Below are 27,256 nucleotides of genomic sequence, written 5' to 3' on the forward strand. Positions count from 1 at the left end.
TCCACTGAGGGTAGGCTAAATTAGTAACTTATTTCCAAAGAACAGAGTAGCAAAAGGGAAAAATGGTAACTTTACAGTGAAAAGTCCTGAAGACCATCTTAAATCAAGTGATGAGGGTGAACATCACTACTGATGTCATGTCATGTAGCTGTCAAGTAACCCCTGATACAATCTGATGAGAAGGACACCTCACTCCTTTTGTGTACTTCCCAAAATCCATAACCCTGAATTGCATCCTGGCGCAGAAAGAGGACATTAATGGATAAACTGGTGAAATAAAACATAAAATATGGAGTTCAGTTAGTAGTAATGTATCAATGCCAGTTTCTTAGTGTAAGAAGGGGATAACTGGGTCGAGGAACATTATTTTGCATTTTTCCCCCTGTAATTCTAAAATTATTCCAAAATAAAAAGTTTATTAAAATGTGTGATAGCATAATAGAAATCAATGTTTTCTTTTAATATAACTTGCTGATTGTAAAGAGTTAGAGAACCACCCTGGCTGCTGTGGCTCAGTGGACTGAGCGTCGGCCTGCAAGCCAAGTGTCGCTGGTTCGATTCCCAGTCAGGGCACATGACTTGGTTGCACGTCAGGTCCCCAGTTGGGGGTGCAAGTGAGAGGCAACCACACAGTGATGTTTCTCTCCCCCTTTCTCCTTTCCCCTCTCTCTAAAAATAAATAAACAAAACAATAAATAAATTATTTAAAAAATAAAGAATTAGAGAACCATTTAATCTAATACAGGTAATAAAAATGTAAACCAGAAACTTCACAAAAAACATCGTTGGAATCCTATTTTGACCACTTATTATTCTGAATGATTTTGAGGAAGCTATATGTCTCATCAAAGGAGAAAAAAGTGGGAATAATAATACTTTGCACAGCACCTAGGAATAGCACATTGTAGGCGTACAATAAATGTTTGTTTAAAGAGTGACTAAATCTTAGAGGATTCTTGCAACATTTATATAATAAAGCAATGTCAAACACCTAGCATAATGCCTGGCACACAGTTGGTGCTCAATTAATATTCAATGAATGAATAAATTAAATATGATAGAAACAGGTCAGGAGCCCTATGCTTTATCGTCGGCAGCCGTCCGTCTCGAGAGACGATGGTGTAGCTTCTTAAGAGTCTATCTGCACCGCCGAGAATGGTTGTGCAGTCCGACTCGGGAGTGACACGGTATCTGTCTCCTCCCGTGTTGAATCGACATCTTGCGATGACGCTGGAGTGTCCTCTCCAGTGAAGCTGAAGCTACAGAGCCTGGGCAGGGTGATATGGAGGGTCTGCTGTTGCCCATGCAGCAGACCCCCCCTCTCTTCGCAGCTGAAGGGTCCAAGGGAAAGACGGAGTCAATACAGCTTGGCTTCAGGTGCGCGCAGGAGTTGCCGGTGTTGACTACAACATCAAACCGCCTTAGGGACTCCGGCTCCGGATTTTCTGTCGGGGTTTACTCCCTTAGCCTTTCCCCTGAAGAGGTATGCCGCAAGGCAGCGGAGGTTTTTTGGAATCAGAGTTTTCCTTCTCTGATGTGCCCTGACTGGAAGATCAAACCAGCGACACTTAGTTCGCAGGCCGACGCTCAAAATATTCAATGAATGAATAAATTAAATATGATAGAAACAGGTCAGGAGCCCTATGCTTTATGCTGCAGAGCATATATGCTAATATTTTTTGGCGAAGGGTATGACAGATTTGCCACTCTGGGAATTTATATCTACTTTTTTTGGGGGGGGGGGTGGGAATATATATTTGGAATAAAGATAAAATCATCCTTCATACTGCTCTATGACATTCTCGGCCCAGAGCTCCAGATTTCCGCAGAGATTAAGGTCTTCCATCACACAAGTTGAGGGACTGTTTAGAAACCTGAGAGTTGCAGAATAGTCTAAATCCAGTTAGTAATCTTTTAACTCAGTACCCACAAACGGCACTGAGTATATGTTTCTGTTTTGCTTTTCTTGCTGGAGATGCCAGGTGCAGGGCATTAGGCCTAGGAGGTAAGAAAATTAGCCTGACACTGGCTTTTCTCCCTTCAGGCTTTTTAGCAAGGAATTTGAGAGAGGGCTTGGGAGCTTCATGCTGTTGAAATAGAAATATATTCTAAGAAGCAAAGAGATGACAAAACACTGAAACCAGGTTAAGTCAGCCCACACTGAGTGTGACACATGCCTTTGCAATGACTAAAATACTTAGCTTTTCCTTTCCCAAGAAGTTTGGAGACTACTAGGGCTCACCCAAGTTATGATTCCACAAGGTCCCTAGACTGGGACTTACATCTGACTAGTTAGTTCTCAGTAGAAGAAAGATGAGGTACCAGATTTAAGGATGAGTGAGGAGTCTTTTTTTTTTTAAGGCTTTCCTTCCCACTGATATCACCTCCAAAAGAATTAACTACTGAACATTTCTTCTGAACATTGCACTCAGGGGCAGTGGGGGGGCTTCTCCTGAAAGATTCTACCAGTAGCACTCTCATTTTTACTGATCAAAGTCTGACAGATAGCAAATGTCCAGTGCTGAAGTCTAAAATCTGAGTGTTCCAGCAAGGAAGAAGTAGCATTTTTTTTAAATATCAGAAGATGAATGAGCAGAATATGAGTTTAATTCCCTCCTACCCAATCTATCCAAACCCCGCCCCTACAAAAAAAGGGCAGGTTCAGAGAAGGTGAATACTACGAGCAGGATCCAAATTCCTTGTTCCTGACTAACCTGGTACAAAATAAAGTTCAAAAAGGTAGCTGAAGAGACCAGAAAGAGGAGTCTTGCATGAGCAGAAGGCTAGGGCAGGCTATATCAGGGCATCCCCATTAAGTTCATATTGAATTGTTACGAACTATTTGTTCCTAGCCCCCCAATTTATATGTTGAAGCCATAATCTCCAATGTGAGTATATTTGCAGAGAGGGCCTTTATTGAAGTAATTAAGGTTAAATTAGGTCATAAGGGTTGGGCACTGACCCAACAGAATTAGTGTCCTAATAAAAAGAGATAACAAAGAGATTTCTTGATCTCTCTCTCTCTCTCTCTACCTTGTAAGGACACAGCCAAAAGGTGGCAGACTGGCTCTAAGTCAGGAAGAGTCCACATCAGAAACTGACCCTGCTGAACCCTTCATCTAAGACTTCTAGCCTCCAGAATGGTGAAAATAAATTTATTTTTAAGCTGCCTAGCCTATGGTATTTTGTTATGGCAGCTGAGAAAACTAATACATGAATGTTCTACTCCCCACAGGGACCTTGGAGTTTCGGCAAAGCAGACCACAAGCCCAAGGCAGTCTTCATTTACAAAGTAGTGATAAGGATAAAGTTGGCTTCTCATTATGCAGGTGACTTCCTTTTTTGGTGCCCTTTACCTGTGGACTGTTATTACCTTCTCTTCTAGAAGAGGCTCATACTGAGGTTCCTATCCTACAAAGTACCTATCACAAATAACACAAATGTAGCAACATGGGTTACCAGCTTCTCAGACAGATTAGACTTGGCTTTTTAGCCTTTACCAAGTGAGAAACAGATTTTAGTAAAGAAAGATTTTGCAGGAGTTTTTGAGTGGCCTGTGCCATAAAAAACACACACATACAATAAACAGAGAAAATGTCTGAAAGGACAGCTGTGTAGGCAATACCATACATGACAAAGAAAGAATATCCCAAAAGGCACTCTGTACCCATTAGCAGTGATCCTCATTTCCCCTCTAACCCTCCTCTCAGCCCCAAGCAACCATTAATCTACTTTCTCTATATGTAATAATTTATTGGGTTGGCCAAAAAGATCGTTTAGTATTTTTCCATAAAGACATATTTTTCATTTTTCAACAATAACTTTATTGATTTGGATATTTTGAGTATGTTGGCTATCCCCCGCTATTGGCTCCTAGTGGACAGAGCCCAGGGATGCTGCTAAACATCTTCCAATGCATAAGGGAGTCCCCCAGCAAATAATCATTTAGCCAAAATGTCAATAGTACCAAGAAACTTCGCAAACCACTTTTCACACATTTGATCAATCACAGCACCTTCTCCATACACCGCACAGATCTTTTCTTTGCGTTCCGGTTGCATTTTCACCTTTCTTTAAATAATAACAAAACATGCCAAATATGCTGCATATCTTCTTCCGTCTTCAATATTAAAATGGGTGCACAAAAATTCACCAATTTTGACAAGTTTTTTTTGAATGCATCCTAATATGACAGCTGTCACAATACAATCTAATAAAATTGTTTCAAATGAAGTTAAAGATAACTAAGCACTACTAGAGTCATCTATGGAAAAAACTAAATGAACTTTTTGGCAAACCCAATACCTATTCTGTACCTTTCCTATACATGGAATCATAAAATATGTGGCAGCTTCCTTCACTTAATATCGTCAAGATTCATCCATGTTGGAACATTTATCAGTACTTCATTCCTTTTCATGACTAAATAATATTCTATTATAGCTATACCACATTTTGTTTATCCTTTCTTCAGTTTATACATTCTTCAGTTACTCATTCATAGACATTTGGATTGTTTCTATTTTTTGGCTATTATGAATAATGCTATTATGAACATTAGTGTACAAGTTTTTGTGTAGACAATGTTTTCATTCTTTTGGGCATATACCTAGGAGTAGAATTTCTGGGTGTTATGGTAACTCTTTGTATTAACATTTGGAGAACTGCCAAATCATTTTCCAAAGTAGCTGTACCATTTTACAATCCCACCAGCAATGTACGAGAGTTCTAATTTCTACATGTCCTTGTCAACACTTGTTACTGTCTTTCTGATTATTGCTATGCTAATGGGTGTGAAGTGATATCTCATTAGGGTTCTTTATCAGATATATGATATGTAAATATTCTCTCCATTCTGTGGGTTTTCTTTTCACTCTCTTGATGGTACCATTTGCAGCACAAAATTTTTTTAACTTGATCTACTTTTTCTTTGTCACTTTGTGCTTTTGGTGTCTTACCCAAGAACCATTGCCTAACCCAGGGTTGTGACTATATATTAAAACAATGACTGTACATGTTAAATGGATGAATTATAATATGAATAAAGTTTTTAAGAAAGATTAAGGTCTCCGCTGCCAGCAGTCCTTGAGAAAGCTGCCTTCCCCAGCAACCAATTCCACTAGAATTCACAGATCCCAGGAAAGATAATTTCCTAGAGCTTGTATATGTTAGCAATGCTGGTGGCAGGAGGAAAAGAAACTCATTGGGCCACTGACTGTTTTGTACATCACAGCAGATAGAGTTTAAGGAGCTGCTTGCTGGAGAAGCCTCTGTGGTGCAGTGACACAAAAGGTAACAGATGTGAGTGAGACTGTCCCCGGAAGCCACTTGTGCAGAAAGGACCAATCCTGCCTGGATATAAAAAAGTCCAACTTTTGGTAATATGCATGATATCATTAGAATAAAAGGTCTGCATTTGGTAAATGATGTCAACTTTTGGCTGTTGAACAAAGAACTCCTTGGAATCAAATGTTGAGGTAGACTGGTGGAGAAGGAAGGTTTCCTTATTTTTAACACCCTTGACCATTTTTTTTTTTTTTAAGAAATGACTAGAACTGCCCACATTACTCAGAGAGAGCCATCCATCCAGGACTATGAAGAGGGTTTAAAGAAATAAGGTCCGAGGAAAGGGAAAGAAGTCTGGAGGTAGAACTTGGTGGAGAAAACGAATATAATCTAATCAAATTTCCAACTTCCCTCAAATTAGAACTAAATGTTCCTTGAAAGCAATGATCAAATTTATTTTGCTCACCAATATATTCCCAGGCCTTTAGCAAAATGGCTGGCAAACTGAGAGATTTTATTTTTAAAACTGAATGAATAAATAAATGAAAGTCTAAGGTTTCTTACTGGTGTCACAACAAGCAAGGAGGTGCATGATCTCTAACTATTCTCCAAAAGTATGAAAATAACAATAAAATTGTTTTATCCCACCCTGTGAGAAAAGGCAGCACAGACACAAATAGCTGTCCTCCAAAGTAGGAACAAAAGTTGTCACTAAAGACAGAAAAGATTTCTGGCATTTCCTATTAAAGTAATCTAATATCTTCTAAAAAGTAAGCCTAAGTTTTTGTTTGTGTATTTGGGAGTGGGGGGTACAAGCACAGTAGAGGAGTGTGTTACACTCTCCCAAAGGGAAAAGGGAAAAGAAAAAGACAAAGACAGAGTCAAGGGAAATTGTGAAAGCCAGCCACAGTAAGGGATGACTCTGTACCCAAAGCACCTTTAAGGGCAAGTATCTGGGCCATCCCCCACACCCCCAAGCAACTGTCAACTTCTGACTGCTGAAGACTGGGGTCACTTACATAAACTGAAGCAAAATGAAGTGGACAGATGGAACAGTAAGGCTGAGCTGGGGATTTCTTGGTCCATTTTTAACTTATTCTCTCTGACTCATGACTCTGCAAAGCAGCTTTCTTTTTCCCTAGTGTTGGGTGGATGATGGCTGAGACACACAGTTAATGCCCAACTTACCCAAGAAATGCATAGAAATGTTACCATAACAATGTAGGCAATGTAGCTTAAGAGAAAATGTGGATTATTCCTCATATCCAAAGCTATAATTTCTCACAATACCAGCTGTCTCCCGTAGATGGGGTGTGGTGGGACATCTAAGGGTCTTTTATGAAACAATAAATAAATAATAGTTTCAATTCAGAGCTCAGAACATGATTATTTTCTGAGTGAGCTATTTGAAGGAAGCAAGCTGTCTCAGAAAGTTACTATGTAAAACCTTCAGGAAGGCCCTGGCTGGGTGCTCAGTCAGTTAGAGCATTGCCCTGACATGTTAAGGTTGTGGGTTCTATTATTGCCAGGGAACATACAAGAACTAACCAAAGAATGCATAAATAAGTGGAAAAACAAATTGATGTTTCTCTGTCTCTTCCTCTCCAAAATTAATACATTTAAAAAATATTTAAAAATCCTCAGGCAGAAAGGTGAAAAACAGGCAGACAAGTAGGAGGGGTGAAATCATGGCGATAGGGTGGAGAGGTAGTGTGGCTCAGACAAGTGGTGGTGGTGGAACGGATGGTCCCACATTCATGTGTGGTGGATAAAAATTGGGAGGGAAACCCTGGTAGCAAGCGATCCCAGCCTCAGGCCAGACTGCACAGCCCAGGGTTCCAGCACCGGGAAGATAAAACCCCATTACCTCTGGCTGTAAAAACCAGTGGAGGTTGGGGTGATGGAAGAAAACTGCCGGATTTTCACCGCTTAAAGGGCCTGCATGGTCTTAGAACATACACAACTAGCAGCAACTAGAAGGGTGCCAATCCCATACAGGAAGTGATTGAAGTGACTGGAAATGAGATGAGCCAGGCAAATCGCAAGAAGCCACGCAGCCTCATTGCCCACTCTCCGAGCCCCCCACCACAAACAGAGACACAAAGTGGTGAAGCAGACGGCCCTGCCCTGGCAATTACAGGTGCTTTTGCTACATAGGCCATGCTACTAAGAGAGGGAGTACAGGGAGTAAAAGCAGCTCTACCTAATACACAGAAACAAACACAGGGAGGCTGCTAAATTGAGGAGACAAAGAAATATGGTCCAAATGAAAGAACAGAACAAAACCCTAGAAAAATAACTAAATGAAAAGGAGAGAGCCAACTTGTTAGATGCAGTGTTCAAAACACTGGTGATAAAGATGCTCAGAGAACTCACAGAGTACAGCAAAAAAATAAAGGAAGAAGTGAAAGTTACACAAAGTAAAATAAAAATATATATACAGAGAAACTTCCGTGAAGGGAAGGAAGCTGGGATTCAAATCAACGATTTGAAATAAAAGGAAAAAATAAACATTCAACCAGAACAGAAAGAAACAAGAATTCAAAAAAAAAAAAAAAAAAAAATGAGGATAGGCTTAAGAATCTCTGGGACAACTTTAAACATACCATCCTCTTAACCATAGGGGTGCCAGAAGGAGAAGAGGAAGAGCAAGGAATTGAAAACTTATTTGAAAAATAATGAAGGAAAACTTCCATAATTTGGCTAAAAATAATAGAAATACAAGTCCAGGAAGCACAGGGAGTTTCAAACAAGTTGGACCCAAAGAGGACCACACCAAGACACATCACAGTTAACAAGACACATCACAGTTAAAATGCCAAAGGTTAAAGATAAAGAGAATCTTAAAAGCAGCAAGAGAAAAGCAGAATGTTACCTACAAAGGAGTTCCCATAAGACTATCAGCTGATTTCTCAAAAGAAACTTTGCAGGCAAGAAGGGGCTGGCAGGAAGTATTCAAAGTGATGAAAAGCAAGGACCTACAACCTAGATTGCTCTATCCAGCAAAGCTATCATCTAGAATGGAAGGGCAGATAAAGTGCATCCCAGACAAGGTAAAGCTAAAGGAATTCATCATCACTAAGACATTATTACATGAAATGTCAAAGGGACTTATTTAAGAAAAAGAAGATCAAAACTATGAACACTAAAATGACAACATACTCAAAACTATCAACAACTGAATCTAAAAAAACAAAAATAAAACTAAAACAAACTAAGCAAACAACCAGAACAGAAACAGAATCATAGGTATGGAGATCATTTGGAGGGTTATCAGCTGGGAGGGGGAAGGAAGAAAATAGGGGAAATGGTGCAGGGATTAAGCGTAATTGGTTGAAACAAAATAGACAGGGGGATGTTAAAAATTGTATAAGAAAGGGAGAAGCCAAAGAACTTACAAGCACGACCTATGGATATGAACTAAGGGGGGAAACTGACCTAGGGAAAGGGGACACTGAGCAGAGGGGTGCAATGGGGAAAAATTGGGACACTGTAACAGCATAATCAATAAAATATAACTTAAAAAATACTTCCTAAACCGGTACAACTGGATGTCATGCCTTTGTTTACAGTTTTCCTCATATGGAGTGCTATTTTTTTCCTCCACTAAAAAGCCTATGTCTTATTTTTCCTTGAAGACCCATGTAAAATACCATCACTTCCTTGAACAACATGGTATAACGTAAAAAGCAATGCTTTAGGGGCAGTAAACCTGAGGTAAAATCTTGATTAGTTCGCTTCTAGGCTGTGTGATCATGGGCAAGAGACCAACCTGAGTATCAGTTTTATCATCTGCTTGGATTTCCTTTCCAGAGCTCTCCTCTGTGTTTTCCTATATTTATACCAACTGACATGAACTAAAGGGAACCCTCCCGTCCCCCCAAGCAGCTTCCCATTTCCTAGACCCAAAAGAGCAGTCCAGTGTCTCAGACATCTAGTGTTAAAGACAAGAAAGCCATCACATTCGTAACTGTTTCTACCTGGGAAACCTTCAAACATACATGTAAAAGACTGGCTTTCAAGAAGGGGTAAAGGTATGACTAAACGGTACGTGGCAGTGTTTAAAATGGTTCATCTGAGGTTGAGTTATTTAATTTCAAACTAACATTTCTCTTCATCTTCAAAATTGCCTCACATACTCCCATTACATGCAGTAATAAGCTTCCTTCATAGAGTCTATGAATCTTCAGCCCATCCAACTCAACAACAAAAAAAAACAATTTCCCTTGATACCTGTTAACAGCAGTGCATTACAAGCCTCAGAGACTCTGCTAATTAACATTAAACAAAATAAAACCTCATATAGGAACTACCTTGTAACCTTTTCATTTTGAAACTATCTAGTCAAAACTTCAGTTAGGGTTATTCCTCTAATTTATCTCCTGTGTACCAGGTCTTAACCCTTTCACACAAATTGTCCCTTTTCTTATACTGCAGTTTCTGTGGCCATTCTTTTTAGGAACAGCGACACAAAAATAGAACCTTATTATAGAAGCCATTTTGACAACCATCAGGAAGAATGAGCTACTGACCAGCATATCCAGTTGCTTGCTTTACCCAATGATTCAACTATGTAAATTGGCCCAATTACTAAAGAGAACCTGATTTATTTGTGAACACAAAATTACTGGTTGAAGAGAATAGAAAAGAGAATGGATATCACTGACTGCACCATAGTAACCCTCAGATTTTTAACCTGGGGAATGATTTGAGTCAGCATTCCTCTCAATTCCTAGGTGAGAAACACATGCCACGCACCAGGTAAATTATTCACCTTACTGGATGACATTTTCATCCAGGCCACATTGGACAAACGAATGCTCAGAATTCAGGAAACAGGAAAGAGTTAACGTATGTGAAATCTACATGCACACAGCCTGAGGGGTAGTTACCTCATTTTCTGAAGCTGTGCGCATGACTGTACATTTTGGCAGTTTGAGCTTTCTACTTTGATGCATGATTCTGTCCAGTGTAGGTTTCCACCTCATCACCTGCTTGAAATTGGGCAATTGGTTATAGCTACTTTGCTTGAAAAATGAGCTAATTTCTAGTTACTGTGGCCCCAAACCATAGATTTAAGCCAAGTAAGATGCCATGGGCTTTACACTTTGACTAAATTATCTCCTCTAGCACTGGCAAGGAGAAGAATGGAATTCCTCCCTGCTTTAGATACCAACCTGATGGGTTTTTTTTCACTGTTTACACAATCACAATGAATGTAAATGGAGAAGAATTAACCACAGGAGTTGAAGGAACCACAAAAGTCAAATGGACAATCTACATTTCCATAAAAGACATCACTTAATCCATTCCCCTTAGAAATGTCCACTTTTTATTAAAGCTTTCTCTAAATAAATGAACAGGTGCTCCAAAAGTTTCCTAGGAATAAAAAACCTACAAGATTAGCCTATATTCTTGCTTATATCCCATTACTCTGTGCTTCAGCTTCCCTTACTCTGTCTCCAGTGGCAGGCCAGGAGTTGGTGGCAGAGTTCCTGGGAATACAGATTGCAAACCTTTGACAGCCTTTGCAATTAGTTTGGCCCTTTATTTCCTATCTCCAGAAGCAAGACCTCTCTAAACTCTCAGAAGTTTCTAGTGAATACAAAGGAACAAAATGGGCCATGTGAAATGTCTATTACAACAGATTTTCTGTCCCACTTCAGGATACAAAAAAATCCTAATACATACTTGGGAGGACTTCTCAGGCAGTAGAGATAAATTCAGAACCCAAAGAAGTGATCTAATTTTAATTAATGATGAACATTTCAATCCCTTCAATGTGACTCAAAAAACTTTTTAAAAACTGGCATGAGTCAAAAACCTGAAATATGTTAACTACATATCAGTCCCATGAATCCAATTAATCAACTTATTATAAGACATTTAACTTAGAGCAGGAGGGAAAAAAACACAACAAAACCAGCAATTGGCTAATTTTGGCTTGTTTTCCTTTCACTTCAAATTATTTTAGTGGATCACATGCTGGACTGGAGAGACAGAGATTTCCTGTGGATCCCATACTAGTTAGAGAAAAAAGGCAAACAGATCCCAAACTAATTACAAGAGCTGTGCATATACCTCAGTGGGTGGCGAAGAAGGAATGGGGATCTCATGTGGACAGAGGAAAAAGGCTGTGAATATTCTCAGTGGTCCAGTGTGGGCCATATAGACACCTTACTTTACTGGAGTTGTCCTGATGTCCACACACCGGAGAGAGGGGATGGTAGGCATATGGATCACATACCAGTTTTCAAAGACATAAAAAGAGGTTTATGCTCCATCCCAGGGGTACCTTTTGGAACTCCTCAGGAAAAGCAATCAGTGAGTCTGCCAAAGTAATTAAGCAAGTGAACATTTACCATAAAGCCCACATCAATTAAGTGAACAGAGATGAATCTTATTACAGTGCACTGTCGGCTCTGAGCCTGCAGGTCTAACCACTGAGAGATGTGGCGTTACTCGGCCCTATCCACTCGCTTACTCACTGTGACGGAGAGCTTCACCCTTCCTGTCAGCTCTAAAAAAACAGGTTGCTTTCACCTGCTCTGGCAGTGACTTACGTTGCCTTCAGAGAGGCCCTAGCACCAGTGGTTTCCTATAAGAAGCCTGGGTGTAAATAGGAAGGGGAAGAGATGCGGTTGGCTAGAGAAAGGATCCTTGAGAGGTAGAGAGGTAGAGGTGTGGGAGAAAGCAGGGAAACTGGGTAGCAGTTCGATTAGTAAGGTAAGGAAAATGGGATGGGTTAGTGTATCAAGAAGTAAATGAAGAATAAATAAGTTGCGCAAAGTATTAAACCATTCTGCTTAGCTGAAGTTGATAGTTCTCTCAATGACTAGGGAAAAATTTAAAATGCCATTGCAATATACTTTCTCCACGGGGGGGAAAATACCACTAAGGCAGGTTGCTTGTCCAATATTAATGGCAGCCTCAATATCAGCTCTTTAATGAGTTAGCTCCAAAGCTAAAGGGTCAGATTTTCTCAACAACCTGATCAGTATTTATTATTGAACAAAATGCACTGTTTGCTAGTGAAATGGGTATTTATCAATTATCCTAAGATTTGCAGATGGCACAACTTTTGGCTCTATTTCTTTCTAAAAATAATCATGAGATACAAAATGAAAGCCCCAAACTGATGAAACGGCAGCCCACTAAGTCCATTCCTCAGACTGTAGGAATACCTGTAGAGACAAATTTAAAAATCATGTAGCATTTAAGGCCATGTGTCTATTGCTCAGGTAAAGGCCCAGTGTTTAGAAACCAATAAATCTCTAACTCATTATAGAGAGGAGAGCCTAGACATTGCTGGGAGACAGACATGATCAACCAATTAAGGAAATGACATGGAATGGGCTTGTGATTGAAATTGATGGAGGTCTCATAACACATGCATGTGCAGGCACTCATACATTTAAGCTTCTCTCTAGGCCTAGAACGAGGGCAAAGAGCTGTGGTAGAAAGTAAGTTGCAACCATACTTCAACCACAGCGTTTTGTTTGCAACAGGGCCTGCAGTTTCCTTACTTTCAAAGGCAGTGAGGGGGAGGTGGAAAAAGTAGGGGGAAACTAGATGACTACTACTCATAACCAAGTGCTGCCCAGGAGAGGACTTAGTAGGAGGATAAATTTGGAGCCTGATTCTTTGACAGCACCTCCAGTAATAGCTGGTAAAGCAGGGCGTGAGAGGCAGCTCCCAACTTTCATCATAATAGTGCAACAAAATGGAAGTCTTTGGGGGAGAGTCTATGAAATTCCGAAGTAAAAAAATGAAGCTTGTTGCTTCATTGCGGGGGTGGGGTGGGGGTGGGGGGCTGGCTCTGGCAGAGGGTCTCTACAGGTATAATTGTTCTATGTTCATAAAGAAGTTATTAGCTGCTTTCTCTCCAATATACCAGAAACAGTGGTAAGTTTTTCCCTTCCTGAAAAGTGACACCACCATAAGGAGAAATTTAGTTTTAAAGTGATTACAGAACTTTATCCTATATGCACCACTTTAGAAAGAGAACACTTCTATATTTTCCTTCTCCTCCCTTACTCTGTAAACTGACTGCTTTCACATGTAGTGAAGGAGCACTCTGTCCCTGGAAGAAAGTTCTGTGGTTTCTGAACTTTTGATAGTTCAGTTTGTTTGACAAACATCTAAATACCTACTATGTGCAGGTACTGTGCTAGGAAATGGGGGAGGCAAATGAAATCTGACCTGAAATAGCAAGGAATGTACAGATTAGTGGAAAAGACACATATCACAGACAGATAGTTTTATTATTTGTTAAGGGCTAGACAAAGAACAGACAGACGGTAGGTATCATGGAAGCATGGGGGGAGTCAGAGGGGTGGATATTTTGCCCAAGCTGAGGGCTTAGGAAAGGCATCCTAAAGGAGATGGTGCTTGAGTAAAGTTTGAAATATGAGTTAACTTAATTAGGCCAAGAAAGAGGAGTATACCCTAGCAGATTATATTATAGGGATGAAAACTAATACCCAATTTTTACCAACTCAGACTACAGAAACCTTACTAGTTCAATTAGGTTCACCCATTAAAAAACCAGCCAGCAAAATTCTTCCAGTAAACCAGAGAAAAGTTGGAGTTTCCTTTCCCAGGGTCTTGTTTCAAAGCTTTCCCAGCTAGGGAGTAGGAGGGTAACTGTACTTCTATGAAAGCTACAAGTCTGCTAGGGTCCTATTTGCTCAGTACTGACTCAAAAATGCTCATGGAGATAGGATATGGCAGGTTCTGTACCTCCTCTCACCTAAAACTAAATGTTAACATCAAGCAGCTATCTAAGCTGAAGATAGGCCTTTCAGCCTCCTATAGGAGTGATGGATCTCAGCTGTGCTATGCCCGCCCTCTACAGTGTTACTCTTCAGCTGGTGATGCAGCTGCTTCCCTAAAGCCACGCTGGAGACTCTAGTCTCTGATCGCCACCAAACCACACTGAAGAGAATAAATGGCTCTGCTCTGCAGCTGCCTGTTAATTATAACAGTTTCCTTGGTTCTCTTTTGGCTTATAAGACAAAAAGCACATTTGGGGAGGCCCTCAATAAGCAATACATGAGAGAACCTTAACCTCATAAACAGCCTAAAAAAATACCTTACTGCCAAAAGCAATAAGGCATATAAACACCTAAACAATACACATGAAACAGCAACAGAACACACATTCCTTCACCAGGGCCTCTAGCTTACATAAATGACAGCAACCCATCACTTAGCCGATGAGAGGATTTTTTTTTAAGGCATCCTGATAAAATCATCTTTAAAATTCAGTAGATACGCAAGATAAAAATAGCATTAATTAGCTTGACTTGTTACTTTAAAAAGGAGGAAAAGCAATGCATAATGTTATCAATAATTCACTTCAAAGTGGCTTTAGTTGTCTCAAAGCCCCATTTCAGATAATAAAAACCTTTTGGATGTCTTTTTATAACCCTGGAAGGAATTACAAGTCAGTAAATCCTAGTGTCAAGATAAACAATTCAACTCATCATTGAGTAAGGGGACTCTTGATAATTCCAAAGCACACTTCCTGGCTATATACCTAGGAATTAAATTACTGTGTCATAAGGTTTGGGCAACTTGGACTTAACCAGATACTGCCAAAGAGCCCACAAAATGGTCATACCAACATATACTCCCACTAGCAGATTAAAGACCTTTGCTTCTGAAATTCAACTCCAGTGACTGAATAAACTGAATAGAGACTGCTATAAGGGAAAGACTGGAGGTAAAAAGCAGGTAGGCTCTTGAAATGTGAGAGTTTATGAGGCCTTGAACTAAAATGATGCTTGTACAAAAGGAGAAGAATTTACTTGAGAAATATTTAGGAGTTAAAGCTGACTGGGTGGAGGAAAGAGAAGGCTCTAAAGCAACTCTGAGATTTTTACTTTTACCTTATGCAACTGAACAGATGATGATAACATTAATTAAGATAGTAAACATAGGAGGAGATGGTTTTTAAATTGTGGGATGAGGGCAATAGGCATATTCTTCAGAATGTCAAATTTGAGGTACTTGTGGGACCTCTAGGTAGGGGATGAAGTTCAAGAGGCAAGACCATGATGGTAGTAAAAAACTGTGATGCTTGTTAACCTAGGGAGCGACAAAGAATCAGATATGCAGGCTCAAAACAGTAAGGGGAAAAAAAGAAAGAGAGAGAGAGAGAGAACAGCACTTTCTATTAGTTAACACTAGATTCTCTATTCCAGGAAAAAGTCAGTTAAATGCCCCATGATACAAGGTAGGTACCCTCCCCTTTAACTAACTCTATATATGACTTTCCACCTGTCTAGACTAAAACCTTCAGCCTAAGATGGAACAAGCAGGGATGAAAGAAGACAGCTTCATACCACTGGACCTCAAAGAGCTACCAAACTATGCTTTAAATGTTATCAAAGGGGAGATGACCTGACATCCTGTTTGACAAACGAAACAAGACTTCACTCCTTTGAGTGTTTTCTACTCAGATACACTTCAGCAATTCTGTAATTCGCTGTGCTTTGAGCTCCTTGTTCTTCCAGATGTATGGAAAGGTGCTTTTAAGCAAGAAGGAAGTATTTACTGAAAAGTTATGACGAATACTTCTTCATTCTCTGACTAATTTCAACAAAGTGTGACTAGAAGAAGCTCAGGAAATAGGATAACAGTTGTGATCCAGTAGTTTCATCCTAGTGGAATACAGAACAGCTGGGACTCACCACCCGAGTCAGGCCTGTTTTACAGCAGTAATTGACCTTGGAAACCCTGGGGTTAAAAAACCAAAGTTATATTCTAATAAAACAATGTGCTGGTCTCTCTAGTGTTAGAAAGCAGGCTAAATTGCCATACTTCAAACTGTGAGGTGAGTAAGAAGTCAGCTGTCTTTGACCCCAGCACTACAGTGTAATAAGGATGGTAATGTTAGTCAACCCATCATATCTAATCTTCTAGACCTGTTTTATAGACACTTAAATACATGTGACTACTAAGCACTTGACATGTGCTTAGTGCAACAGAGGAACTAAATTTTTATTTTAATAAGTTTAAACTAAAAAAAAACTAAAGGAGTGTAAAATATTATTCCACTAAATACAACTTTGTTTTGGAAGCTATATTTCACTTTAATCACTGCTTTAAGATATTATTGCTGTATTATAATGCAGGTCACGCATATGTGTTGTTTCCAGTACTACTATCACCAGTCAGGTTGATTTCAAAGAACTGATTCAGTTCAAATTACTTTCTATGTAAAAATATAATGTATTTATTTAATATTTTATGCACACAGCATGAGTTACAGCAGGGTTTCTTAACCTCAGCACTACTGACATTTCAGGCGAGATAATTTGTTTCTAGGAACTGTTCTGAGCACTTCAGAATGTAGAGCAGCATAGTTTGTCTTTACCTACTAGATGCCAGTAGCACTCCTCACCCCATCCCCGAAGTTGTGATGATGGAAACATGCCAAATGTCCCTTGGTGGGAGAAACTGCTGAGTTACAGTAATACCTACATAAATCAGAGTAAAATGCTTATAATTTAAAAATTATGTTTCTAGTTTTAAAAAGTAAATATGAACAGATTTTTAAGTTTAAAACAAAGGCATACTACTAATGCAGAATTGAGTACAGATGCAAATGATAATACTATGCTGAAACAGTAAAAAGAAAAAGTAAGACTGAAAGAAGGCATGTTGCTGGTTTCATGATGAATGGCAACGCAGTGTGCTTCAGCAGGACAAAATGAAAAAGCCGTTTGTTGTGCAAAAGTTTTCAAGGTAATAAAGTACACACTATTAAGAAATGTAAGAAAATATAAAGTCAGTAAGTTTCTTCTTAACATTAAAACATTAAAAATGAATCACCAAAATAGGCTGTCTCAAATCAGAATTAAACACCAACGAAGGAATTTTAATTATTCTAAACAAGATCTGAACTTGTATCTTTGGCCCCCAGACCAGATCTGTTTGGTTTAGATTGTGATAAAGCAAAAGAAATTCTTACTTCAATTATGAATGTTTTGTCAGAAACTTATTAGAAAAAAAATTTTAAAACACCTTATAAAAACTGAAAGACCTTCAATTAAAACACCAAATAACTGCTTATAAAATATAAGACATTTCTAATGATATAAAAGATCAGTTGATTCAAAATGTTTTAAATTACAAGTACGTTTCTTTAGATTTAGATGACACTGCTCAATTAATACTTTGGATATGCTTTCTTTCTGAGAATTCCCAGATATACAAAGAAATTTGTCAACTTGTAGCCTAAAGATCTGAATTTGTGACATTTATATTATAAAATCTACCTCTGTCAATGAAGAATTTGACCAGATATTTTTTAAAATTCCACTGCATGGATGGAGTTACAGCTATGTTAAGTCAAACCCAGGTTTATTGGCATTTTAAAACAAGACTGAAGTTTCCCTTCAGCTTGAATCTACCGCATGTTACATATTAAAAACACTTGTGTAATATTCTGAAGCAGTCTCTCTAATGTCATAGATATGGTTGCTAACATAATTTAGCCTATATGTGAAAAAGCTATGAATATTGCCCTGACCGGTGTGGTTCAGTGGGTTGGGCATCAGTTCAATTCCAGGTCAGCCCACATGCCTGGGCTGCAGGCCAGGCCCCTGGTTGGGGGTGTGCAAGGGGCAACCCATCGATGTTTCTCTCGCAGATGGATGTTTCTTTCCCTCTCTTTCCCTCCCTTCCCCTCTCTCTAAAAATAAATAAAATTTAAAAACAAACAAACAAAAAACCTCTCTCTGTAAAATCAATGGAAAAAAACATGTCCTAAGGTGATGATTTTTAAAAAAGCTATGAACATTGCCAGTTCATGGAACAGTTGAGAAAATTAGCAGACAATGACAATGAATCAAATCACCCTGAGTTCCTTGAAATGCTCATTGGTTGACTTGTGGAAAGGTTTACAAAAGATTTAGTATGCTGTTGGTATTTCAACTCAAGATCTTGAAATAAAAGGAATGCCTGCCAAATTTCAATAATAAAAAAACTTTTTTACTAATGAGTTAAATTTGAAGCTCCAAGAAAAGTAAAAGCTTATTTTGTGACCTATCTGGTAAGGTATTTATGTTAAAATTGAAATTTTTCATTATAATAATTAATATTTTTCTAATGTGAATCAATATGTACATTTTAACTTAACTGATAGCACTAACAAGAGGCAAAAACTACAAGATAAATTTGAAAAATGCTTTGTTGATATTGATAAATTTAGAGTTGCCTTAACAATTTATGCCATATCCCTTTGAATTTGGTGTTAACACAAGAGTTAGTAAATTTCCTTAAACTGGACAGATACCTTTGAAGTAAAATGAATTCTAAAAGAGATGAACCACTTTTATCAATGTGGATGCAAATTTTAAAGGGAAATTCTTTTTAGGTACTCAATTCAGTTATCGGAAAACTTTTAAGTATGTTTGGAACAACTTGAGTATATAACTCTACTTTTTCAATTCCAAATTTTATGAAATTTTTATGAAATCTAAATAGAGATAAAGTATTTCCAATGAAAATATATTTCAAATATTTTGATAATTTTTATCAAGAATAGATGTCGAATTCTGCATCTCTCAAATGACTGATGAACAAAACCCCCAAAGCAAACATATTTCCTCATGTACACATTATCTCTGGAAGAATATACAAAAAGGGGAGCGGGAAAGGGAATTCTTGCTCTAGCACAGTGGTTCTCAACCTTCCTAATGCTGTGACCCTTTAATATAGTTCCTCATGTTGTGGTGACCCCCAACCATAAAGTTATTTTCATTGCTACTTCATAACTGTAATTTTGCTACTGTTATGAATCATAATGTAAATATCTGATATGCAGGATGTATTTTCACTGTTACAAATTGAACATAATTAAATCATAGTGATTAATAAAAAAAACAATATGTAATTATATATGTTTTCCGATGGTCTTAAGTGACCCCTGTGAAAGGGTCATTTGACCCCCAAAGGGGTTGCAACCCACAGGTTGAGAACCGCTGCTCTAGCAGAAAGCTCTTGCTTTGAAAGGTCACAGAGAAGGAAGAACATAAGCCTTAACTAAAGTCAAGGCCGCAAGACTCTAGGGTGGGCAAATGTCCTCAACAGACCTGTTTGGTTTAGTGCTTAAAGTAGCCTTCTCCTTCCTAGAGTGACTTCCATGACAATACAGGAGAAACGGAACATTTCAGAGACTTTCCAGAAGCAAATGATGGGTGGCCATCTCCCGGAGCTTTTCAAAGGAGCTATAATTAGAACAGAGCTATCCTAGTCACATTCTACCTCGGGTACAACATGATTGCACCCTGGCCTTCAGATGTCCTTCCAAAGTCTTAACTGCAGTGGCACTCTACCTATGAAGTCTTGCCATGTTGGACTCTCAGTGCAGGTCAGGAGCTAAGGGCACAGGGTTGGTATACAGGAACTATATAAGTAATTATTGACTAGTTAAGAGTTAGCTAAGATGGGCCTGCAATTCCCAGATGGATGAAGTACTATACGTCCACTATGTAGAGTCAGTAAATTTCACTTAAAATCCCTACTGGGTGTAAGGGGCATAAAAATACAGGATTAAGATATGATACACTGTTGACATAAGCCCTCACTTCATAGTGTTTCATTATCACATATTTATCCAGTTAAAAATTTTAAATGTCATCTTAGGATTTCTCTTCCTACTGAAACTTATCATTTTTTACAAATTATAGCTTTTTAATTACTACTTGTTAGACACTGCAAGTATTAGTGAACGTGTCAAGTCAGAAAAAGAAAACAATATAGATCCAAGATAGCAGAAGAGTAAGTAGAAGCTACACTAACTTCATCCTAGGACCAAACTAGAATTACAACTAAATTGTAGGGAAATCATCTTGAATAACCAACTGAACAGTAGCTGGAGAGAAGCCTTATAACCACAGAGAGACAGAAAAAACCACTTCACCGTAATGAGAGTGGTAGAGAGTGTAGAGGAGGTGAGAGATGACTGGCTTGGCTCCCATGGTGGCAGCTGAAGTTCCGGAGGGATATTTCAGCAGCTGGGGGGGTTCCCCTGAGAAGTGTGAGGTCTAAATCCCAAGGTTGGCTCCCCAGCCTACAGCACCAGAGCCAGAAAGGAACCCAGGTAATATCGAGCTGTGAAAAGCAGCAGGGTTTCTGCCTGTCAGGGAGAGAGAGATGGAGATGCAGAGTGCCTCTTAAAGGGCCAACGCACAGAATTTTGTCTGCAGCCACTTACCCTGGGCTCCAGCAGGGGGAAGGCAGAGTGGACTAAAGATGCTTGAGAACAGGCTGAGGTTGGTGGCTCTGGGAGGGAACTGAATAAATAGCTTCCAGGATCCTATGCTGAGTCATTCCCCACACTGCAGAAGCCATCTTTCTCAGGCAGAGCAGTCCCCTCCAAGTGACATCAGCCTTAGGAGAAGGAATAGCACTGCCCACAGGAATTACTCTGCCCTATCCTGTAGCGCTTAAACTGAGCTACTGATTATAGCTAGAAGCTACATGACTGATCAGTTTAACAACTAAGGCAGAAAATATAAAGAGGCTGCCAAAATGGGAAAATAAAGAAACAGACCCCAAACGAAAGAACAAAAGAATTCTCCAGAAGAACTAGATGAAATGGAGGCAAGTAATGATTAAATAGAGAATTTAGAGTAATGATTATAAGGATACTCAATGGCATGAAAAAAGACATAGAAACCATAAAAAAGGACCAATCAGAAATAAAGAATGCAATATGTGAAATAAATAAAACAGTGGAAGGAAAAAACAATATGTTAGATGAAGCAGAGGTTTGAATAAGTGATTTGGAAGACAAGGTAGAAAAACGCCCAGACAGAGCAGCAAAAAGAAAAATGAATTTTAAAGCCCTGGCTGCTGTGGCTCAGTGAACTGAGAGTCAGCCTGTGAACCAAGTGTCGCTGGTTCGATTCCCAGTCAGGGCACATGACTAGGTTGCGCATCAGGTCCCCAGTTGGGGGCGCGAGAGAGAGGCAACCACACAGTGATGTTTCTCTCCCCCTCTTTCTCCTTCCCTCTCTAAAAATAAACAAACAATTTTTAAAAAGAAAGAAAAATGAATTTTAAAAAATGAGGAGAGCTTACAGAAACATTTTTGACAACATAAAGTGTAACAACATCTGCATCATGGGAATACCAGAAGGAGAAGACAGCAAGGGAATGGAGAACCTATCTGAAGAAATAATGACTGAAAACTTCCCTAATCTGGGGAAGGAAAAAAGACACACAAGTTCAGGAGCTCAGAGAGTCCCAAACAAGTTGGACCCAAAGAGGGTTGCACAGAGACACATCATAATTTAAATGACAAGGCTTAAAAACAAAGAGATAATACTAAAAGCTTCAAGAAAAAGCAGGTAGTTACACAAAAGGAAGCACCAATTGGACTGTCATCTTATTACTCAACAGAAACATTTCAGGCCAGAAGGGAGTGATGGGAAATATTCAACGTGGTAAAAAGGCAAGGACCTACAACCAATGCTACATTACCCAGTGAGGCTATCATTTAAAACCCAAAGAGAAATAAGGAGATTCCTGGCCAAGGAAAAAGCTAAAGGAATTTGTTAACACCAAACCAATATTGCAACAAATGTTAAATGGCTTACTTTAAGAAGAAAAAGAGAAAGAAAAGGGGGGAAAAAAAAGAGGAAATAGTCTAACAATAAAATGGCACTAAATATGTATCTATCAATAATCACCTTAAATGTAAATGGCTTAAGTGCTCCAACCAAAAGACATAGGATAGCTGAATGGATAAGAAAACAAGACAATATATATATATGCTCCCTCCAAGAGACCCACATCAGATTGAAAGATACAGACTCAAAGGGATGCAAAAAGATATTTCATGCAAATGGAAAGGAAAGACAAAGCTGGGGTAGCAGTACTTATATCTGACAAAACAGACTTTAAAGCCAAGGCTATATATAGTAAGAGCCAAAGAAGGATACTACATAATGATAAAGGGAACAATCAAACAAGAGGATATAACCCTAATAAACATTTATGCACCCAACATAGGAGCACCTAAATATGTGAAGGAGATCTTGATGGACATAAAGGGAGAGATCAACAGAAATACAGTCAGAGAAACACCCATTGACTTCAATGAATAGAACTTCCAATAGAAAATCAACAAAGTGACAACAGCCTTAAATGGCACACTAAAACAAATGGATTTAATTGACATCTTCAGAGCATTTCACTCCATAGCAGCAAAATATACACATTTTTCAAGCATATATGGAATGTTTTCTTAGAATAGACCACATGTTAAGACACAGAACAAGTCTCAATAAATTTAAGAAGACTGAAATCGTATCAAGCATCTTATCTGACCACAATGCTATGAAAACTACTGAAAAACATACAAAGACATGGAAGCTAAATGATATGTTATTAAACAATGAATGTGTCAGCAAGGAGATCAAGGATAAGATAAAAAGACACCTTGAAACAAATGAAAGTGAGCACATAACAATCCAAAATCTGTGGGACACTGGGAAAGCAATCCCAAGAGGGAAATTCATAGCATTACAGGTTTATCTCAAAAGAAAGGAAAGAAAGAAAAGAATAGAAAAGATAGAAAGAAAGAAAGAAAGAAAGAAAGAAAGAAAGAAAGAAAGAAAGAAAGAAAGAAAGAAAGAAAAGCTCAAATAAACAATATAACTTCACACTTAAAGTAACTTGAAAAGAACAAGCAAAGCCCAAAGTGAGTAGAAGGAAGGAGATAAAGATCAAAGCAGAAGTAAATGAAATAAGAGTCTAAAAAAATTATACAAAAGATCAATGAATCCAAGAGCTGGCTCTTTGAAAAGATAAACAAGATTGACAAACCTTTAATCGGTCTCACCAAGAAAAAAAGATACAGCCAAGATGGAGGAGTAGACAGACATGCTGCGTCTCCCTCCACAACTAAGAAGGAATACAACTACCTCAAAACTAGAAACAACAAGAAGTTCCAGAAAATCGAACTGCATGGAAGTCCAGCAAACAAAGATATAAGATACTCATCCGGACAGGTAGGAGGGGCAGAGCCAGGGCAGAGAGAACATGGTGTGGTGGCAGCAGCAGTGGTGGCAGCGGCAGGCCAGCAGAAAGCACAGTCACACATTTTAAAAAGTCAGGAGGGACACCTGGGGAGCGTTCCCAGCTCCTCACCAGACCTAGCAGCTCACGATCCCAGCACCGGGGAAAATCAAGCCTCGTTGCTCCTGACTGTGCAGACCAGGGGGTGCTGGGGCAGAGGCGGAACTGCCGGTCTCTCAGCAGAGTCCGCTTGTTTAAAGGGCCCCCATGGTCCTAGAACACCCGCAGACCCACCCACTCTGGGAACGACAGCCAGGGCAGCAGCTGGAGGGGCGCCAGTCCCATACAGAAGTGGGAGAAGTGTCTAGAAAAGGGGTGAGTGCTGGGCAGGCAGCATTGTTCCCTCTCTGACCCCTCCCTCACATACAGCACCACAATGTGGTGAAACAGGCCGCCCTGTACTGACGGAATCCCTAAGGCTCCGCCCCTCAAACGTAACAAGAGCGACAGCTCTACCTGGGACACAGAGGCAAACAAACACAGGAGCCTGTCAGAATGAGGAGACAGAGAAGAGAAGTATGGCCCAAAAGGGGGAACGGATCTAGGTTCCAGTGGGAGAACTAAGCGACAAGGAGATAGCCAACCTAGCAGATGAGAAGATAGACAACCTAACAGACCCAGAATTCAAACCACCAGTGATAAAGATGCTCACAGGCTTGACAGATGTGTTTGAGTATGGCAAACACATAAGAGAAGCAGTGAAGGTCATGCTAAGTGAAACGAAGGAAAATCCACACAAAACCAATTGTGATGGGAAGGAAACTGGGGTTCAAATCAACGATTTGGAACATAAGGAAGAAAAAAACGGTCAACCAGTGCAGAATGAAGAAGCAAGAATTGAAAAAAATGAGGAAAACTTCCCAAATTTTGCGAAGGAGATGGACATACAGGTCCGGGAAGCATGGAGGGTCCCAGAGGGGACCACACCAGGACGAATCATGACTGAGATGCCAAAGGTGAAAGATAAAGAGAGAGTCCTGGGGGCAGCAAGAGAGAGGTGAAATAACAACTGATACCAAAGAAATACAAAGGATTGTAAGAAAATATTATGGACAACTATACCAACAAACTGTACAACCTGGATGAAATGGATAAATTCCTAGAACCAATCTTCCAAAACTAAATCAGGAAGAATCAGAGAATCTGAATTGACCGATTACTGTTTCATAAAATTCAAGAGAAGGGAAGGTCCTAAACTCATTTTATGAGACCAGCATTATTCTAATTCTAAAACCAGATAAAAACACCACAAAGAAATAAAATTATATGCCAATGTCCCTGATGCACATAGATGCTAAATTCCTCAACAAAAATATTAGCAAACTGAATAGAACAGTGCATCAAAAAGATCATACACCATGATCAAGTGGGATTTCTTCTGGGAATGCAAGGTTGGTACAACATTTGCAAATCAATAAATGTAATTCACCACATAAACAAAATGAAGGATAAAAACCACATGATCATATCAATACATGTAGAAAAAGCATTTGATAAAATCCAGCACCCATTTATGATAAAAACCCTCAGCAAAGTGGGATTAGAGGGAACATACCTAAATGTAATAAAGGCCATATATGACAAACCCTCTGCCAGCATCATACTCAATGGGAAAAACTACAAATGTTTCCCCCAACATAAGGAACAACACAAGAATGTCCACTTTCACCTCTCTTATTCAACATAGTACTGGAAGTCCTAGCCTCAGCAATCAGACAAGAAGAAATAAAAGACATTCTAATTGGAAAGGAAGAAGTAAAATTTTCATTATTTGCAGATGACATGATACTGTACATAGACAACCCTAAAGATTCCACTAAGAAACTATTAGAGCTGATAAATGAATTCAGCAAAGTAGCAGGATACAAAATTAATATCCAGAAATCAGTTGCATTTTTATATGCCAATAATGAACTAACAGAAAGGAAAATTAAGAAAACAATCCCTTCACAATTGCTACAAAAATGAATAAAATACCTAGAAATAAAACTAATCAAGAATGTAAAAGACCTGTACTTGGAAAAATGTAAGACACTGAAGAAAGACTGAAGAAGATACAATAAGTGGAAGCACATACCGTGTTCATGGATAGAAGAATTAACATCATTAAAATGTCATATTACCCAAAGCAACCTATAGATTCAATGCAATTTCTACCGAGATTCCAATGACATATTTCACAGAACTAGAACAAATATTTCAGAAATTTACATGGAACCACAAAAGGCCCCACATAGCAACAGCAATCCTGAGAAAGAACGAAGTTGGAAGGATCACGCTACCTAATAAACTGTACTACAAGGCCACAGTAATAAAAACAGCATGATGTTGGCATAAAAAGAGACATAGATCAATGGAAGAGAACAGAGAGCCCAGAAATAAACCCACACCTTTAGTCAATTAGTATTCAATAGTGGAAGCAAGCACATACAATGGGCTAAAGATAAGTTTATTCAAAATTGGACAGATACATGCAGAAAAATGAAACTAGACCACCTTCTTACACCACATGCAAGAATAAATTCAAAATGGATCAGGCTTAAATATTAAACCCGAAACCATAAGTCATAGAAGAAACCATAGGAAGCAAAATCCTGGAAATTGCTTAGAGCAATATTTTATTGGATATATCTCCCCAAGCAAGGGAAACAAAAGAAAAAATAAACAAATGGGACTACCTCTAACTAAAAAGGTTTTGCACAGTAAAGGAAATCATCAACAAAATAAAAAGACAGCCCCCATTCACTGATACATCTGAAAAGGGGTTAATATCCAAAATTTAAAAAGAATTTACAAGACTCAACACCAAACAAATCAATTAATAAATGCGCAGAGGACCCGAATAGACACTTCTCCAAAGACGACATACAGATGGCTAACAGACATATGAAAAGATGCTCAATGTCATTAATCATCAGAGAAATGCAAATTAAAACCACAATGAGGCCCTGGCTGGTGTGGCTCAGTGGATTGAGCACTAGCCTGTGAACCAGGGGTTCGCTAGTTGGATTCCCAGTCGGGGCACATGCCTGGGTTGTGGGCCAAGTCCCCAGTTAAGGTACGCAAGAGGCAACCACAAATTGATGTTTCTCTCTCCCTGCCCTTCTCTCTAAAAATAAATAAAATCTTTAAAAAAATAAAATAAAACCACAATGAGATATCATCTCACAGTTGTCAGAATGGCTATCATCAATAAATCAATAAACAACAAATGGGCGAGGATGTGGAGAAAGGGGAACCCTTTTGCACTGTTGGTGGGAATGCAGACTGGTGCAGACACTGTGGAAAAGCAGTATGGAGGTTCCCCCCCCAAACTAAAAATGGAGCTGCCTTTTGAACCAGCAATCCCACTTCTGGGAATATATCCAAAGGAACCAAAAACACTAATATGAAAGAACCTAAGCACCCCAGTTCTCATTGAAGTGTTATTTACAGTTGCCAAGATATGGAAGCATCCCAAGTGTCTATCAGCAGATGAGTGGATAAAACAACTATGGGACATTGACACAATAGATACTACTCAGCCATAAAAAAGAAGAAAATTTTACCCTTTGCGACACTATGGGTGGACATGGAGAGCATTATGTTAAGTGAAATAAGCCAGTCAGAGAAAGACAAATACCATACAATTTCACTCATATGTGGAATCTAATGAACAAACTGAACAAGAAAAATGGGGACAGATCCACAGATTGAGAGCAGGATGACAGCTAGTGGACGTGTCGGGGGAGGTAAGGGAGTAGAGGGTTTGAGCAAAAAGGAAAAAGGACTCATGGACATGGACAATAATGTGGTGATTGCTGGGGGAAGGAGGGTATAAGGGGACTAAATGGTAATGGAAAACAAATACAATAAAGATTAACTTTAAAAG

At 39.0% G+C, this 27,256-nt stretch overlaps 1 protein-coding gene across 4 annotated transcripts in view; it reads right to left on the minus strand.

Moving 5' to 3' along the window:
- Positions 1 to 27,256, minus strand: part of ARMH3 (armadillo like helical domain containing 3) — a 205,219-nt gene that overhangs the window by 35,889 nt on the left and 142,074 nt on the right. The window lies entirely within an intron of this gene.

Source organism: Furipterus horrens, unplaced genomic scaffold (genome assembly GCF_987537825.1).
Source record: "Furipterus horrens unplaced genomic scaffold, mFurHor1.1.pri manual_scaffold_5, whole genome shotgun sequence".
Taxonomy (NCBI): domain Eukaryota; kingdom Metazoa; phylum Chordata; class Mammalia; order Chiroptera; family Furipteridae; genus Furipterus; species Furipterus horrens.